Below are 19,032 nucleotides of genomic sequence, written 5' to 3'. Positions count from 1 at the left end.
GAGATATGAGTTTTTAAAGTTGTGAGTGCTACAAAAAAAATTCAGTGAGTTTATTAACTCTAACTTGGATTAGCCATAACTTCTTCATTTTAAAATATTTTAGAGTGATTCAAAAGCCTAAATTGAAGCATTTTTTTCATGAGGAATTTAATGCTATTGTTAACTTGGACAAACTCAGATGTTATAAAATACGAAAATATAACTCTTACTAAAACATGGTCTTTTCCATTTTATCCTTAGCTATGCACTTTGATAAATCTTAAAAGATAATATAAGGATGTAAGATGTACTTACCTTGAAGTTTCAGAGGTGAAATGAAGGTTTTGATGTGGATCCAAAGTTGGATTACTTTAGTAAAGAAGAAACTTGTTTAAGAGAGAAAGAGTGAATGTTAGAATTTTAGCTTGAGAAACATTAGATAGTTGAGTTTTCTATCAACTAAGGGAACTCTAGACTTGCATGATCATTTTGAAGTGTGAAGAAAACTTGAGGCAGCTCACAACTATAAAGAGGCCGAGAAGGAACACAAAAGTTCAATTCTCACATACCATTCTCAATAATTAATATTGAGTTATGTCCTAGCTAATTAGTATGGTTGTTGGCAAATAAAAAATAGTGTGATGAGGTAAAACATAAAAATAAATAAGCTAGGATCAAAACACATTGGCACAAGGATATTATATATATATATATATGTAGATATAACAAACACATTTATATGTGTTATTCTAAAAAAATAAAGGAATTTAGTATATTCATTTTATAAGGTTTTCAATATATTTGCACTATCTAATACTAATATAATGCATGAAAAATAATACTATTAATATTAGTCTTAAACTCAATTACAAAGTATCGAGTATACGCAAGGATGTGAGCTAACGTATTCAAATCGTGGTCAAATACTTACAAAAATAAATTATCTATCTTTGAAAGTATGTTGTCTTGATCTATTCTTGTGTGATTTCGAAAGTTTCTATGTGTCGTATACGCTTATAGCATGATATTTAGGTTGTTGGATTAAAGACTTACGTCATGAATATGTTTATCTTTTCTATGTGATTTTCGGAATTGCATGATCCAACCTTAGTTATTCCTGATAGTGTCTCGGCATGACTCTTAAAGGAGGACTAGATTCTGATTTTCGTTAGCTTTGTATGATTTGTTTTGGGGATGTATTGTGTGTTGATTGGTTGATCACATGTATATATTAGTTTAGGTTTTATTTTCATTTTTGATACCGATCCTATATCTCAAAACTTGTGAATTCGTTGTTAACTGTTTGTGATTCTATGCCCTGGCTGGATTCCCGGTTTGTGAACGATACCCTCTTGTTTTATACTACTAATGAGGCTTCCAGGATTAATATTGATGTCGAGTAATCGAAACGATCAAATGCCGCCGTTGTCGGGGATCCATAAAGATGGATCCCAAATCTTTTAATTTCGAATTCACTGTTCATATTTTACATTTGTATATTCTTATCTTATTTTCTTGTAATGTATAATAATTTTATCTTAGGATGTTGCTTTAATGATTGAGTGAATGATTGTTGTAGGTTGTAAATCAAACGGAATAGGTAAAGTCCCTTTTGTAATATTACCCTTAACCCTTCATGTTTTCTTCCAAAGTTTTTGCATGAGGTTGATGGCGGCTTTTATTAACACTTGGAGATTTGTCTAACACCCAAGTTTGTTTCCAGCTGAGTAAGGGGCACGCACTTTCATTACCCTGGTGCATGAGACCAAAATTGGATCTCCGAGAACTATTGACTGACATACATCTCGGTGATGGAGTCGATAGGGGGCTTGCCCTCCGTAGTTCAACAAATGAGTCCTACCATGTTCACTCTATCTGAATTAGCTATCCGGCCTTATGAAACAACTGTTCAAATGTGTCTAGGCATCCATACTTAGGCCGCACGTCCATCTTGGTTTACAACTTAGAATCAATCGATCATTTAATCGTTTGAATGACAACTTAAGGATGATGAACCATGAAATTGATTGAAAGAAATTTGTAACAACTTTTTGAAATGAAATCTTGTATGAATTTTGTATTCTTTTATGGACGAAGAGTGAGAGAGTTCAACACTCTCATGCCACCAAAGAAGGCCGTGCCTTCCAAAGGCAAGGATGTCGTGTCCTTGTGCCAACTTGATCATGCCGTGCATGACAAAGGTAAGTTTTCTAACTCATGTGGATTAGTTTCAACTAATGCCGTTGCTTGTGTACATTCCCCAATAGTTTGACGCTACAACCGATGCTTAACGGATCCATGGAGTACATTAAGGAGATGACAAGATAAATTCCTAGTTGGATTAGGAGAGGAGTGGCCGTGATACTCCTAGTCGAACAAGGAAAGCGGCCGTGTGTCATCAAGAAGGAGATTCCGATCCGGATTAGGATTTTCAAAGTAGAGGGAGAGATGGATTCCTAGTTGAGTTAGGAGAGGATAGTTGATGTGAAAAGAAGTCCTAGTGGAAGTAGGAGAAGCCATGCCATGTGTCCTCAATGAAGAAGTCCCATTCAGACTTGGATTCCAAGTAGAAGTGGGAGAAGGTTTCCATGTCCTTGTAGGTTTCCTTCTACCTCATGGAAAAGGATTGAGATTACTCTATATATAGAGCACGGGTTCAACATAATTATTCATCTTTTTTCCAAACACTCACGAGCTCATAAGAAAGAGAGGAAGGCTACTAAATTCTGTTCAATCAATTGATAAGAAGACTTTCAAGTGTGCAATGGAGGTGTTTGCGTTTCGTGAAGACACCATGTTTTCAGAGAGGGCCAGCCCTGCGTTTCACCCTAGATGCATTGTGTTGTCGGCCCTTAAGCACAACCATTCCCGTATGAAGGTCACATACAAAATTCGGAAGACCATGCCGCTCTTCAAAGGGTTTAAGATTGAGAAGGTTGATGTCCATATATTTCTTTTTGAGTCGAAGGTGCAACATGCTATTCAGTCAATGGAACGTGGAGACTTGGAGTTATTATATCTTGAGGTGTTTCCCTTCACTTTAGTTGACAAAGCAAGAGAATGGTTGCACTCTCTTCCAGAGAATTCCATCCAATCATGGGATGAGCTACAAGGAGCATTCCTCAAGGAGTTCTTGCTCATGGCAAGAAGAGAAAGGATAAGAGAGATGATTCGAGCATGCAAACAAGAAGATAATGAGCCCTATCACAAGTACTTAAAGAGATTTCAAGAGGTAGTAACACCGTTAGACCATGACATGAACCAACACGCGTTGACTAGTACTTTCTACTAAGGTCTACTAAGGGATTATCAAGAGTACATTGATTCGTTTTCACCAAGACGCTTCATGAACCTTGAGGTAGGGGAAAGGATCATGCATATTGGAGTACTTGGAGAAAGAAGAGATAGTATGGTTTCGACATCATGCAGTAGAATGAGTGGTACGTCTAAGTTCTTTGGAGTGGAGATAGATAGAAGAAAAGCTAGGAAGTGTGGGAACACTCGAGACTATTTGAAACCTCTAGTTAGCATGAAAAGGAAAGGTAGACCGGCTAGAGTTAAGACTACATCCACAAGAGCGGAGCACCGCCGAGACAAGATGATCAATGAAATGCAACAATCGATTTTGGAATTGGCAAAGTCGCATAGGGAGTTAAAGGATCTTGTGGAGGAGATTCGTGCTAGCTCCGAGCAAGGGAGCAAGGAACTCACAATTGAGGAGGTGGAGTCTCAGGGCCGTGTCAATGAGGAAGAGGAAGAAGAAAATCCGAGTTTGAAGGAAGAAGTGGATTCGGTTTCGAGCTATAAGAGCAGTGATTCGGACTCAAGTGAAGATGAGGAGGATAATGGCGACATCATGATCATATCAAGCGATGATGAAGAGTATGCCCATGTCGTGTTCTTCTAGTGGATGAGAATGAAGATGAAGAAGTCTAGGCTATAGACTCTAAACTTAAGCCAATGAAGGAGCCATCAACGAGTGTTTGCACTTTCTTATCCCTTATCTCTTTCTATTTTTCGTTGCTTAACATATTGGACATTGAGGGCAATGTAAGTTTTAAGTGTGGGGTGGGGTATACATCATTCGTTGTATTCTATTGTTTGATGTTTATGTGTTTCGATTTTGTTGTTTTGTTGCTTTAATTTCCGATTTTTAGTTTGAATTTTCGGTTTTGTTTTTCGATTTTATGTTGTTTTATTTTTGTTTTGAGTCCTAGGTATGCCTTTAACTGTCTACGATGAGTTGATCTTTGAATTTATGGTTGATAGATGATCACTAGATTGAATTAAACTTCATTGTTATTTAATAGTTAATCGATATGTAGATTTTGTACGAACATGTAGTAGATGAGGATTTTGAAACTTAGGTACAGGAAGAGCATGTTCCTTACTTGTTTGATTCATGTAAACCTATGTGAGTTTCGAGCCATATATGTGCCTTTCTTTGGAGAGTTTATTCTATCGTTTCTTGGCTTTATAACCTGATTACATCTATTTTGATCAATTCATATGCCATAGACTTACAATGAATTAGATAATACTAGAACTTACTTTGTGAAAAGGATTGGTAGATCTTTTTAGGATTTCCACCACTTTAAGCCAAAAAGCCGTATATCCCTATTTGAGCCCTACTTGGGACACCTTAGTGTTAATCCCTTTGAGCCTACGTTAAGCCTTTTCTTTCATTACCAACATGTTATATCCTTGCTTAGTATAGTTATATCTCTACCTTATCTTTGAGGCTTGGCAGATTCGATTCTAGATGTTCATATGGAGTGATGATTTGATTCAAGTGTGGAGTTATGCTATTGTATGTATGTGTGCCGTGAAAATAAAAAAATAGAAAGATGCCGTGAGAAAAAGAAGGAAAAAGATATATGCACGGTTTGAAAAAAAACAATAAAAAAGAGAAAAATGAAAAAATTGAATGATGATCACGACATGACACTTGTTATGTGAATTTGGAGTTTGTGATGTATTTGTTGAAGGCTCAATAATGTTATACTTTAGCCTTTGTTCGTTTTCACAATGTTTAAAGTGAAGGATGGCCCAACATGATGTTATTTGGCCTTTGTTTTTATGGAGTATGGCGACATAAGGTGGATATTTTGCTCTGCTAAGTCTTGAGGATGACCTTTGTGATTCCTTTACCCTGAAAAATAATGTCCATGCCGAGCCTAAGCCAACCTTTTCTAAAGATCCGCATGATTCTTAAAATGAGTAGCTCTTGATTTGTGGAGTTTGTTTCATGAGTAAGCATATGGTTAGGGTTCATTTGTGCATATGATTGGTTTTTATGAGGTTTTCGATTATACTATGTGTTTATAACTCTTTTGTGTGAAAAGCTTTTAAGCATAAGCCATGTTCTTGAGAGAAAAAGATTCGGAGTGCATATCCTTTGTGAGTTGAATTTGAACTTGTTTTGAACATGTCGAGCTTAATATCACATCTGTTTCTGCCATGTCTTACTTGTTAAACGAAATCTCATGTTTATTAACCATTGAATTCATACTATCTATTTTGATTGAGTGTTATTCTTGATGCTATGAGTTTGAAGATCTCTGAGACAAAATGTTGAAGGCATTATAATGTTTCATGTGTTAGCTTTAATGGTATTGTTTTTGTTTTATGTTTTGATTTCCCTTTTTAGTGTTTGCTAAGGGACTAGCAAAGTCTAAGTGTGGGGTTGTTGATAGGAGCACAAAGTTGTTTTAGGTTCATATTTGTCATTTGTGTGTTTTAGTAGAGCTATGCCGAATTTGGATGAATTGATGATGAAATTGTGCTAAGTGTTAGAAATCCTTAGTGAGCTAGGATTCCTTATTCGACTAGGACTCTACTTTCCTATTTTCATTCTTTCATATTCCTTAATCGTCAATTTCTTTTCAGGAAAGACAAATCCTATTTGGACATGGAGTAGTGATGCCGAGATGCATTCCTAGTGAGACAAGGAAGTCATGTCCGAGTTGGATGAGGAGAGGAGAGGCCGACTTAGCCATTCCTAGTTGAAGAAGGAGAGATGCCGTGTAGCTTATGTGTTTCCCAGTTGAATTTGATTTCCTATATCAAGTTGGATTTGGAGTACATGAATCAAAGTCCATATCAAAGAAGATTTCAGCTTTCCAATCTGATTATATCTCCCAATTGGGACGACATGAAGGCTTTATTGACTCCTATATATAGAGGCACGACCTCATTGTTTAATGATCATCAACCTTGTGCACATACTAGAGAAATCTCTACCGAATTTCATACTCACCATTCCAAGAAATCCTAAAACCCATTCCACCATTCTCCATCATCATCCTTAGCCCTCAAGTACGATTGTGAAGAGGTTCCATTCCCTTAGAAAACCACGGCTACACTCTGTGAGATCGCTTGATTGATAAAGTGTAACCATGATTCTCTCTATATTTATTTCGGTTTTTGGTTTTTCTTGTTCTTGGTTGTGTATGCGATTTGTGTATTGTAAATTTGTTTCAATTTTGTCTATGAGATAGTTACTTGTTTCAAATTATATAAAGTTGCGATTTTAGGTTTTTAGTTCTATGATTTTAGTTTATGCCGTGATCTATTCTTGTGTGATTTCGAAAGTATCTATGTGTCATGTATACGCTTGTAGCATGATATTTAGGTTGTTGGATTACAGACTTATGCCATGAATATGTTTATCTTTTCTATGTGATTTTCAGAATTGCATGATTGTTAGTTAAGTAGGTGACATGCTTAATGAATTCAATATACGTGGCTTTGGGAGTTACATGGTAAGATGAACATGTTAGATTTCGATTAAGGCCGCTTGGCAAGAGTTGAATGTGTTAAGTGTCTATGTGTTTAGGTGACTGCTTTGGACCCTAATTGCATGATTCAACCTTAGTTATTCATGATAGTGTCTCGGCATGACTCTTAAAGGAGGACTAGATTCTAATTTTTGTTAGCTTTGTATGATTTGTTTTAGGGATGTATTGTGTGTTGGCTGGTTGATCACATGTATATATTAGTTTAGGTTTTATTTTCATTTTTGATACCGATCCTATATCTCAAATCTTTATATCTCTATGTGAATTAGTTGTTAACTGTTTGTGATTCTATGCCCTAGCTGGATCCCCGGTTTGTGAACGATACCCTCTTGCTTTATACTAGTAACGAAGCTTACATGGTTAATATTGATGTCGAGTAATCGAAACGATCAATCTGCATGGACTTCCTATATTGATAGTGTCAGATCGTGATGCCCGATTCACCTCAAGATTTTGGGTTTGCTTACAAAGTCCAATGGAGACGAAGTTAGACATGAGCACTGCATTTCATCCTCAAACTGATGGACAAACTGAAAGAGTCAATCAAAGTGATGGAGGATATGCTTAGGTCTTGCAATTTGGATTTTGTAGGGAGTTGGGAGGATCACCTATATTTGATCGAGTTTGCTTACAACAACAGTTATCACTCAAGCATAGGGATGACGCCTTTTAAAGCTATGTTGGGCTGAAGTAGGCGAAGAGATTCTTCCCGGACCTGATGTAGTTAAGCATTCTGTAGAGGTCATTGTTTCAATTAAGCAGCGCTTGAAAGTTGCACATAGTCGACAAATGACCTATGCCGATTGACATAGGAGGAATGTAGAGTTTCATGTCGGAAATCGTGTCTTGTTGAAAATCTCACGCATGCGAGGCATTGTCTGTTTTGAAAAAAAAGATTGCCAAGTTGTCATCACTGTTTATTGGACCTTTCCAAATTATAGAAAGAGTTGGTGATTTAGCCTATCAACTAGATCTACCACAATATTTGTCCAACGTGCATAACGTTTTCCATGTATCTATGTTACAAGAATACAAGCCAGACAATTACCATGTCATAGACTATTGTACCATAGCACTCACAGAGGATGTCACATATGACGAAGCACCTGTTCACATATTGGGCAAGGAAGTAAGAAAGCTCCGTACTAAGGAGATTCCAATGATGAATAGACAATGGAATCAACATGATGAAAACAAGGCTTCATGGGAGTTAGAATCAGAAATGAGAAAGAAACACCCGCATTTGTTCATAGAACAAATGGAACAAGGTACGTAAAATTTGAGGACAAAATTTCTTTTAAGGTGGGTAGACTGTAATACCCCGAAATTTAGTATTTATTATTCAGTATTCTAAGGTTATATTAACTTAGAATTAATTCAATTTTTCTTTTAATATTTCTCTTTAAAAACCAATGATCTTAAGGTACATACTTTCAAAGATAGAAAATTTCTTTTTGTAAGTATTAGACCACGATTTGAATACGTTTACTCAAATCATCCAATTTTTCTCAAGCTAAAATTCTAGAATTTACTCTTTCTCTCTTAAACAAATTCCTACTTTATTAAAGTACTCCAACTTTGGATCCACATAAAAACCTTCCTTTCATCCAAATAATCTTTTGCCTTTTAAGATTTATCAAAGTGCATAGCTAAAGATAAAACGGAAAAGACCATGTTTTGAGAGTTATATTTTTCATATTTTATAACATCTGAGTTTGTCCAAGGTAACAACATTAAATTCCTCATGAAAAAGCTTTAATTTAGGCTTTTTAATAACTCAAACATGTTTAGAAATGAAGAAGTTATGGCTAATTAAAGTTAGAATTAATAAACTCACTGAAAATCTTTTGTAACACTCACAACTTTAAAACCTCATCTATCACTCATTTCCTAACCATTTTTCACAAACTTTATACCAAATTAAAGTATAAGACCTCTACTTTTAATCTGGAAAGTTTCAGAAGAAATGATAAAATTGTGTTACAAGTAGAATATGTAGACATCTAAGATGATAACATGATGATCGGTTTCTGCACTACTACTGTGTTTGAACTTTTTTAGACTCAATGACTTTGAACTGGATTGTATGACTTATTCTATTGGATTCTTTATGAAAAATTATTGAACATAGACTCCTCACTTGACTAATTTGGATATTTATTGATTAAGTTACCGATACGGAAAGTTGACGGACTTTGACTACTAACTAATATTATCTAATTACTTTTAATTTAAAGTACATTTATTTTATTTGCACATTTACTTTCAAGTTTATTAACTTGTTTATTTCATGCATAGATTGAGTAATTGATAAGTATTCATATATTGGTGTAAATTTTGTGATATTCTATTAACGTTATTGAGTTGGAGGTGTGAAGCCGGGTGATTAGTACTACTCCGTGCTTAAGTGAATTGCTGGTAAAATTGTTTTCTGCTTTGTGAGTTAGTCTTGGGCCCTAGTCCCTACAGATAGTGCACTATTATACTCATAGGATAATTGACCTTGAGTATACATACTTTGGTGTTGGCCTCGGTATGGCTTATCCGTGTTTTGGGTAAACGTGTTCCCTAACATGTGACTTTGTGATTAATTACCAGTTTTCTTGAAAATTCACACAATTGATTGAATATATTGATGCTGATATGTATATCTATATGCATAAGTAAGAATTTGTGTGACCAAATACATCTGGTTCTTGGTACATTTTACTTGGATGTTCATATTTGAATTTCTCATTAGCCAAAATATTATAAGAATGTATTATGTACTTACTGGGTCTGTGTTACTCATGATACTACACAATATTATTTTCAGGTAATGAGTAGATGCTTGGGGAATGAGATGAATCTACTAAATAAAATGATGGTATTTCTAAATCCGTTGTATTGTAAAATAACTCTGATTTTGTTTCTTAATAAAAGTATTATTCAGACATATATTTCTATCAATTTTATTGAGAAAATTTTATTGGTTTTAAGGTCACACTTCTAATCCGGGAACCATATTTCCATATAATAGTGGTCTCGGATTTGGGGGCGTGACACGAAGCTGCAAACCGGTCGATTCGAGCCCAGAGGGAAAGGATAAGCTGATCTACAGAAGCCCGAGCTCCGGTATCGCCGGAAAATGGCCGCACGGTGGCATTGACTTCCGCCGGAGCTTGCGACCATGGCCGCGCCTTGCACGACGGTCGGCGCGGCGTGAGACTGGTACCAATCGACAGGAAATGGCGACGCCGAACGAATGGGGCCTTAAAACCAATCCCCGATCGGCGCCTGAGGTGATTTTGGTGTCAGGGTGAACAGTACCCGCCCAAATTCAATTTTCAAAATTCTCTCTTCCTTTTCAATTCAACCCTCTATTTATACTAAATTCTAAAAATACCCAAACGCTCTGTAGATTAGTAACTTTTCCATGCGAACTCTGATTTGGGCGTGCCGCGTGTCCATGAATTCGTATTGACGAGCCCTACAACTTTTGTGAAGGAAGTTTTATCTTACGCATCAAAAATTCAACTTTTAGAGTCGTCACACTTAGTACGACTCTCGTTTCGAGAAAAAGATAAAACTATAATCGTGACGAATTGTAAAAGATTCAGGTCGTATCAGAAACAAACAATCAATGATCTTGCAACCCTACCCCACAGTTAGAAAATTACATTGTCCTCAATGTAAGCTCAATAGTAAGAATGTAATTCACAAGTATAGAATAAGTTCACACATCAACACATATACAACTCAACTATAAAAGTGAAGGGATTAGAAACTTCAAACTCCCGTAGACGACTCCTCCACATATACGGTTGAAATGGGTTACCTCCCATGCATCACTTGAGTTTTATAGTCTCTCAGCCTTGACTCTCTCATGTTCATTCTCCTTTTGGAACATCTCTCAAACTCGTCTTCGCATACATGTGCTCCTCAAATGGCTCATAGTAGGATTTTAAGTCGATGCCCATTGATAGATCGTTGGTTAGAACGTCTATAAAATACCCTGAAAAACATTATCGTTAGTATAGAATAAGCAGAGATCGTTCAGTCCGGGGAATCAAAAGGGCCTCAAAACTTATCATGTTATTGGGGGATTTGATTTGGATTCTAAAACTACTACTTAAAATAAATCCTAAATTACTTATATACAACTAATCTACCACTCATCACATAACCAAAACACGAATTCTACTAATTTAATATGTATGACACCCATAGAACAACATATAGGCAGCGAATTATTTCGATTCTTTATAAGTCCATTTCAATTCCAATCCTAATTAGAGTCCGAAGCGGTTCATCTAATCGTTTAGACTTCTTAGTTATTTAGAATCAATGAAGTATTCAATCCTAAACATATGCTAAAAAGAGTTCAACATAACGAAGCGTACTAGTTAAACAACAAAGTAGCACATAAGCACATTAAGTCGAATTTGAAACATGTAAGCAAGCATAGCGTCACTCATCTTGATTAAGCATGAAAATTCCTAGAACTATCACAACCCTATACAAGTATTAATAATTGAAACACGAAGCGCATATTCAATCAAAGAACAATTTGGTGAATTAAATCGCACCCTTAGGAGAACCATGGCCTTGGCTTCCTCAAGCATTGATTTAGATGCACATGTTCATGGAATAAATTGAAATAAAACCTAAATTAATTTCAAAAACCTACTTCCCTTAGCTATTAAACACGGCATAGACACATATTCAAGAGTTCATACAATCAAAACATAAAACCAAAGAAGTCTGAAATTATATTCTTCATATATGAAACCAAAAAGATCATCCAAGAATTCATACAATAAAATCGAAAATTGCAGAAAATTTAAATAAAAATTACAAGCCATAGATGAATCACGCATTAGAAACCTTGAAGGATGAAGCAAAGATGAATTCGATTATGGAGAGGCAAGAGGGGGAGCATGGCTTGGTGGAGATGGATGAAGTTTTTGGCTTGAATTTTCTGGATTTATTTTGGCAGAGTTTCGGCTTGGATTTATGAGAGAATGGTGATGCAAATTATGAAGTGAGGCCGTGCTATATATAGAGGAACCAAGGGAGGAGAGTCTGCTCGGTTTTGGGCTGCTTGGTCCATCAATACACAGCTGTGATCTCTCCTCAATGAATGCATCGAATAGCTGCCCTTGTTCCTTTGTAATTTCAGTCTTTATCCCCTTGTTTATCTCTTCTATACACGACATGACTCCTTATCTTTTGCTGATTTGAATAGGCACGGCTGATCTCCAAGTTATTCTCTTAAAGCTTCACACGAATTAGACTTCTTCTCCTTAATGAATATGGACGGCATGAAAGCTTCCTTGTTGCACACAACCTCCTTCTTTTCCTCAAGCCGTGAGTTTTATCTTCAGCTGATTGTATATGCACGACAAGGCCTCTCTTATTTTCTCTCAAGAGTCATGCACAGCATGGACTCCTATTTCTTCTCCAATTCGTGCCTTATCTTCATCTCCCACTTGCACGGCTGAATCATCATTTAATTTCCTTGAATTATCTCTTAAATCCTAACCTGAAAATAAGAAAAGAAAATCAATAGTAATAGATAATGCATTTCAAAAATCATGTTCTAATCTAGACAATTGTTGTCTTAAAAAGACACATGTAATAGATGAGCTTAGCTAGATTAGGAAAGTTTCTAATTTGCAAAAATGAAACTTACTAGAACAAGTAAGTTACTAGAACAAGAAAGTTCATTTAGGAAAGTTTCGTAATAAGAGTTTGAGTTCAAGTAGGACTTTCCCAAATGATACGTTTCCTAGTCTAACAAGGATTCCTAATGCAAACATGACTCTCAAGATATCGCCAATGCAATTAAAACGTAGAAATATGAAGACTCCTAATCCAACTAGGTTTCCTAGTTTTATAAGGATTCCTACTCAAACTAGGACTCTAGACCAATTCTTCATTTTTAACTTGTTTAAGCACAAAAACACATCCAAAACCGTCCAAGACTCCTATTGTGACTCAATGACTCGATATTACAACAATAAGGGCTAAGCAAAGTACAAATGGAGGTAAAAACATATTAAGAACGTAGCACAAAGTGCTCCTATCAACTACCCCACACTTGGCTTTTGCTAGTTCCTTAGCAAAATAAAACAAAACTACAGAAAACACTACTGCCCCTAAATGATTGCCTCAGAATCTCAAAACACATAGCTTTTAAGTTTAAGCATTTGAATGTAACCACATAAATTCCAAGTTTCATAAACATGCTTCATAATATGAATGAGTCAGATACGAGACAATAAACACATAACATGTTTAGTCAATCCAATCCTCCTCACAAGGCATACTCTCTTCTTTTCTCTCAAATTCATGGTTATGATTCACACATAAGTATATGTAAGAGAAAGGATAATAAAGCATCAAATAGCTTGCATAATCATCAAATGAAAGCACTTTGTGAATAACAATAGGAAAACCTCATCTAACAACTAAGTGCACAAATGGACCAAAACCATATGCTCAACTCTTGTGATCATCTCCACAAACCAAGTTTTGCTCATTTTAAGAATCATTAGGATCATTAGATAAGGTGAAAATGTTTTAGGCTTAGCTAAAGACATGAAATAACAAGGAATCACAAAGGTAATCTTATAGACTTAGCAGAGTAAACATCATCCTGATGACAACAAACACTATCAAGGGCCAAATATAACAAGTTGGGCCCAATCATCATTTTAACCACAAAGTGAACATGGACAAAGGTCAAATGCACATTTTTAGACATTCAATTTCAAATCAACTCCAAATCACAAATGGAAGACAACATATTTTCTGTTCTTTTCTTGTATTGCCGAATTCATTTTCATTTTTTCTTCTTTCTTTTCATTTTTTTCTGATGTCTTCGATCCCACAGTTATTTCATGCATCATCACAACATCATCTCAACAAAATTTCTGCCAAGTCTATAGGACAAGGTAGATGTAACTATACTAAGCATGGAGATAACATATGTGATGAAGAAAAGACTCAATGTAGGCTCAAATGAGGTTCAACTAAGGGGTCCCAAACAGGGCACATATAGGGATACATGGCTGTTTGGCTAAAGTGGTGGTATTCCTAGAAATGATCCATAAATCCTTTTCAAAATCAAAGCATTTTATGACTTAAAAGTTTCAACAATCACAAAAGATGAGTTCTAGTAAATTATAGAGTCCATTAAAAGCTATGGCACATAGTCATTGAATATGCAAAGAATGATGAAGTTCACAAAACAACCACGAAATTTCATATTATCACTCAAGAAGAAAGCATATATAGGCTCAAAAACTCACAGGTTTTTATGGACTTAAACTAACCAAACATCTATGCTATATTACATTCAATCAAAATCTCACATGTTCATACCAAATCCACATTATCAATGAAACTTACAATTCAATTCTTATGGAATGCAAAACCATCATCTATGCATTTTAGAGATATAATCATCCTAGACTTTAGGGGCATCCTAAGAATCAAAACAACACATTTTTTTTCAATTTTTCATACCATTTTTCGGAATTTTTTTCTTTCTTTTTCGTTTTATAACATGAAATCAAAACAAAAATCAGCAAACAATGATTATGCAACCCTACCCCACACTTAGAAAATTACTACTTGTCCTCAATGTAAGCTCAATCAGGATGTAATTTATAAGTATAGAATAAGATCACACATCAACACATATACAATTCAACAATAAGAGTGAAGGGATAAGAAAATGCAAACTCCCATAGACGACTCCTCCACAAGTACGGTTGAAATAGGTTGCCTCCCATGTAGCCCTTGAGTTTTAAAGTCTCTCAGCCTATACTCTCTCATGCTCATACTTCTTTTGGCGCATCTCTAACACTCGTCTCCTCATACGTGTGCTCCTCAAAAGGCTCATAATAGGGCTTAAGTCGATGCCCATTCACCTTGAATGCCTGACCTGTTTTATTACTTGTAATTTCAATGGCACCATGAGCAAACACATTAGTAACAACAAATGCACCAACCCAACGAGAACGTAATTTGGCTGGAACAAGTTTAAGTCTAGAATGCAATAAAAGAACTTTTTGTCCAACTACAAACTGTTTCGCACAAATCATCTTGACATGATAAGCTCTCGTCTTCTCATAGGCATCATTCCTTATTTCCTTAACTCATTGAGTTGCAACTTCCTATGAAGACCGGTTGCATCTTTGTCCAAGTTGATTGTCTTCACAGCCCACCATGCTCTATGCTCTAACCCCACTGGAAGGTGACATGTCTTCCCATAAACCAATGTGAAGGGTGATATCCCAATCGGCATCTTGTACGCTATCCTATAGGACCATAATGCATCATCTAATGGTTCATTCCAATCCTTCCTCGTTGGACCTACAATTTTCTCCAAAATTCCCTTGATCTCTCTATTAGACACTTCTGTCATTCCACTTGTTTGAGGGTGGTAAGGTGTCGAAACTTTGTGGGTCACTCCATACTTGTTGAGCAATGCCTCTATTGTCCGGTTCCAGAAATTAGAATCTTCATCACTTATCAAAACACGTGGAACTCCAAAATTGCAAAAGATGTTAGTTCTCAAGAAACCTGTAACCACTTTTGAATCATAAGTCCTGGTGGCCTCTGCCTCCACCCACTTTGACACATAATCAACAGCCAATAAGATATACAAGAAACCTCTAGATGAAGGAAATGGACCCATGAAATCAATACCCCAAACATCAAATATTTCAACAATTATAATAGGAGAAAGGGGCATTTGATCTTGCTTACCAATATTACCGGTTCGTTGGCATCTATCACATGACACACGTTCTGTGTGCATCATGAAGATCGTAGGGCAATAAAAACCGCACTTAAAAACCTTCATGGCTGTCCTCTTTGGCCTAAAATACCCAACATATGCCTCACTATGACAGAAAGCAAGGATCGAACGATGCTCATCTTCAGGGACACATCTTCAAATGATCTGATCACTACATTGTCTCCACAAATATAGTTCGTCCCAAACATAGTGCCGAGCCAACTTCTTAAGCCGATCCTTGGTTGTTGTCATCATGGTGCTAGAAAACGTCCTAGTCACAAGATAATTTACTATGTCCGCATACCAAGGCTCCTTTGCATCCGTCTGAAATAGCTGCTCATCTGGGAAAGTCTCTCGTAATGGCTCTCTTTCCTCATCTCGCACGATCCTACTCAAATGATCAGCCGCCACATTTTTACTTCCCTTCTTATCTCGAATCTCAAGGTCAAATTCTTGAATCAATAGTATCCACCAGATCAACCAGGGCTTTGCATCTTTCTTAGTCATCAAATATCTTAAGGTTGCATGGTCAAAATACACAATAACTTTAGAATTCAAAAGATATGATCGAAAGTTTTCTAAAACAAAGATTACAGCCAAAAGCTCATTTTTCGTAGTCGAGTAATTCATCTCGGCCTTATTAAGAATCCTAGACGCATAGTAGATCACTACGGGTTTCTTCTCTCTTCTTTGGCCCAATAGTGCCCTAACTGCATAGTCCGAAGCATCACACATCAATTCGAAAGGCAGGTTCCAATCTGGATGAAAAATGATGGGTGCACTCGTCAACAACTCCTTCAACTTCACAAACACTTTCTCACATGGATCATCCCAAAGAAACGGCACATCCTTCTACAATAGGGTACACATAGGTCTTGCCACCATGGAAAAGTCCTTGATGATTCTCCTATAAAATCCTACATGACCAAGGAAAGAATGAACCTCCCTCACAGTTGTGGGAGAGGGTAAGTGATGCACAATATCAACCTTAGCCTTGTCTACCTCAATACCCTTAGCAGCTACAATCTGTCCCAAAACTATCCATTGATTTACCCTGAAATTGCATTTTTCCCAATTAAGCACAAGGTTAGTTTCTACACACCTTTTAAAGATTAACTCTAAAATCTCTAAACATGCATCAAAGTCTTTTCCATACACAATAAAATCATCCATAAAGACCTCAATGATATTTTTGATAAAGTCAGAGAAAATATCAAGCATACATCGCTGAAATGTACCTGGTGCGTTGCACAACCCAAAGGGCATACGTCGATAGGCAAAAGTGCCAATGGACAAGTAAACATTGTCTTCTCCTGATCCTCCGGGTGAATGCATATCTTGTTATACCCACTGGACCCATCTCATTCCCACTTTTAGTAATGATTTTAATTGAGATTCTACAGGTTTATAGTGAAGTGACCAGCAATGAGCTCGAGAATATACTACAAGGTTGGAAAACAAAATGGCGGAGGAGAAACTCTATAATGTGTCACCTACAAAATGATTGAAATGAAAACTCGGTCTAAGCTATTAGACTTTAAATTTAAGCGCTTGTTGGGAGGCAACCCAATTTTGATTTTTTTTACTTTTTACTCTTTATTTGGTTATTGTTTTTGTTCTTTTTGATTTGTTTTGTGCCTGTGTAGGTTAGTTTTTGAGAAAACGTGAAGAGGAGCAAAACATTTTCGTTCAACAGAATCTGGCAGAAGCAGTCCGTCAACTTTGGAAGATTGTATCTCCTAGCTCACAGGGATTTGGAATATGTGCTTTATATGAAAACAAAGGTTTTGGAGTCTAGTTTCTGTATCATTTTACAGAACTGAATTTAGATGTCTACATCATTTCCAGTTGCAATTTGAAGGTAACAAGGTCGTGTCAGAAATTCAGAACAAGGAGCACTTCCGGCCTAACTGGGCAGTCGTGCCATACATGGATTGAAAGCTTGTTGTGTTATCTTCAACTTTCATTCAGGCCACGTTTTCATTCCGGCTCTTTAAGTCAACGGAAATCAGGTACAAAGAGGTAAAGGTCATTCCAGTACAGAGGCATAACTTTCTGCTCATTTGGAGTTAGCAGACGTACTTTATATGCATGGAAAGCTAAAAACATCAGCTTTCTATTGCCACTGCTAACACACTAATCGGAGATTATTTTGAAACGTTATGAAGCATGGAATGCAGGTTGTTGGACCGCGCCATGGGGGAGCTTTTCTTATCATTTTCTCTACTTTTTCCCATGTTTTTATTTTTGTATTTGTTTCCTTCCACTATGAGTCTTTCATTGCATTATTTATTTTTGACATTCATTGAGGACAATGCATGATTCGAGTGGGGGGAAGGTTTACATGTTAGAGTCATAAAATCAAAAAATAAAATAAATTTGTTATGTATTTTTTGTTTTGTTTTTATTTTGTTTGAGTCCTAGGTATGCCTTTAACTGTCTAGGATGAGTTAATCTTTGAATGATTGGTTGATAGATGATCATGATATTGAATTGAACTTCATTGTTATTTGATGGTTAATCAATGTGTAGATTTTGTACGAACGTGTAGTAGATGAGGATTTTGAAACTTAGGTACAGAATGAGCATGTTCCATACTTGTTTGAATTCATCTAACCTATGTTAGTTTCGAGCCATATATGTGTCTTTCTTTGGAGAGTTTAATCTATCGTTTCTTGGCTATATAACCTCATTACATCTATTTTGATCAATTCATATGCCATAGAATATCAATGAACTAAAGAATGGTAGAACTTACTTTGTGAAACTTTCAAAACTTTTATCATAACTTACACTGATTTTGAAAAGGATTGTTGGATCTTTTTAGGATTCCACAACTTTATGCCAAAAAGCCGTATACCTTATTTGTGCCTTGCTTGGGACACCTTAGTATGAATCCCTTTGAGTCTACATTAAGCCTTTTCTTTCATTACCAGCATGTTAATATCCTTGCTTAGTATAGTTGTATCTCTACCCTTGTCTTTAAGGCTTGGCAGAGCCGATTCTTAGTGTTAATGTGGAGGGATGATTCGATTCAAGTGTGGGGTTATGCTATGTATGTATTTGTGCCGTATGAAGAGGGTGAAAAGAATGAAAAAGAAAAAAAAAGAAAGATGTCATGAGAAGAAAAAAAACAAGAAAAATACATGAACACGACTTTAAAAAAAATGTATATAAAGAAGTTATGGCATAGCTATGTTTGATGTGAATTTGGAGTTGTGATGTATTTGTTGAAGGCTCAATAATGTTGTATTTTAGCCTTTGTTCATTTTCACAATGCTTAGAGTGAAGAATGGGTCCAACATGATAAAATTGGCCCTTGTTTTATGGAGTATGGCGACATAAGGTGGATGATTCTTGCTCTGCTAAGTCTTGAGGATGACTTTTGTGATTCCTTTTACCTGAAAATGATATCCTTACCGAGCCTAAGCCTACCTTTTATAAAGATCCGCATGATTCTTA

At 36.2% G+C, this 19,032-nt stretch overlaps 1 pseudogene; it reads right to left on the bottom strand.

Annotated features, from left to right (window-relative positions):
- LOC126796979 (uncharacterized) overlaps window positions 1-16,077 on the bottom strand; it is a 63,059-nt pseudogene extending 46,982 nt beyond the window's left edge.
- Between the last annotated feature and the right edge of the window lie 2,955 nt (window positions 16,078-19,032).

The sequence above is a fragment of the Argentina anserina genome, chromosome 6 (genome assembly GCF_933775445.1).
Source record: "Argentina anserina chromosome 6, drPotAnse1.1, whole genome shotgun sequence".
NCBI classification, from domain to species: domain Eukaryota; kingdom Viridiplantae; phylum Streptophyta; class Magnoliopsida; order Rosales; family Rosaceae; genus Argentina; species Argentina anserina.
The sequence above is the reverse complement of the archived record's forward strand: the minus strand, read 5'-3'. Positions and strand labels throughout refer to the sequence as shown.